Raw genomic sequence first — 1,441 nt, forward strand, 5'->3', positions numbered from 1 at the left:
CATCCTTATTTCTGTCACTTTCATTTTCTGCACATGTGAGGTCTTGATTGGCCAATATTCCGTCCCATATAGCATAGTTAGTCGGACCACCACTTTGTAAAATTTACCTTTAAGTCTTGGCGGCGCATTCTTATTATACAAGACGCTGGATGCAACCTCTATTTCATCTATCCCGCTCCAATACGATGTGCAACATCCTCGTCAATCTCCCGGTTATCCTGGATAATAGACTCGAGATACTTGAAACTATATTTCTTGGGAATAACTTGAGTATCAAGTTTCACATTCACGTGTGTCTTGTGAGCCCTGTCAATGAATTTGTTCTCTAAGTATTCTATTTTAGTCTGCTCAACTTGAAACCTTTAGACTCAAAGGTCTGTCTCAGAACCTCCAACCTTGCGTTAACCCCTTTTCACGTCTCGTTGATCAATACTATATCATCGGCAAATAGCATGCACCATGGCACTCCCCCTGTATGTGTCGCGTCAGCACGTCCATCGTCAAGGCAAATAAAAACGGACTAAAAGCCGATCCTTGGTGCAGCCCTATCACAACTGGAAAGTGCTCTGATCCCCCTCCCCCTCTCAGAGTCCTCACCCAAGTCTTAGCACCATCGTATATATCCTTATCACCCTAGTGTACGCTGCCGGAATGCCGCTAACCTCCAGACACATCCACAAAACTTCCCTCGACACTTTATCATACGGTTTTTCAAGGTCGATAAACACCATATGCTAGTCCTTTTTCCTTTTCCTATACTGCTCCACTAATATCCTCACCAGATGAATAGGTTCCGTAGTTGAGCGCCCCGGCATGAATCTGAACCGGTTCTCAGAAATAGACACGCTCCTCCTCATCCTGACTTCCACCACCCTCTCTCAGATCTTCATAGTGTGGCTCAACAGCTTTATACCCCTATTATTCTTACAATTCTGGATATTACCCTTGTTCTTATACAACGGAACAATCGTACTCCACCTCCATTCTTCGGGCATCCTTTTCATCTTAAAAATGGCATCAAACAACCCAGTGAGCCAATCCAAGCCTGCGCGACCTGCGTTCTTCTAAATTTCCACTAGGATTTCGTCTGGCCTCGTCGCTCTGCCCCTGCTCATCTTGCGCATAGCCCCTTCCACCTCCTCCACCTTAATACGCCTACAATACCCAAAATCTCGCCGACCCTCGGAGTGTTCCAACTATCCCAGTACAATACTTCTGTCCCCTCCTTCGTTCAACAGTCTACTATAATTCCCTTTTTGAAATAATTTACATATACTTATTAAAGGAAAAAACTTCTTTTATATAATTCCCTTTTTGAAATGAAATACTAGCTTTTTAAGATACACTATTTGTGGTGTCCCATATATGAGCGTGAAATGTAAAGTTGAAAGAATATGTTATACTCCAATGGTCTAAAAATAATAATTGGTCAACTGACCCC

Source organism: Nicotiana attenuata, unplaced genomic scaffold (assembly GCF_001879085.1).
Source record: "Nicotiana attenuata strain UT unplaced genomic scaffold, NIATTr2, whole genome shotgun sequence".
Lineage (NCBI taxonomy): Eukaryota > Viridiplantae > Streptophyta > Magnoliopsida > Solanales > Solanaceae > Nicotiana > Nicotiana attenuata.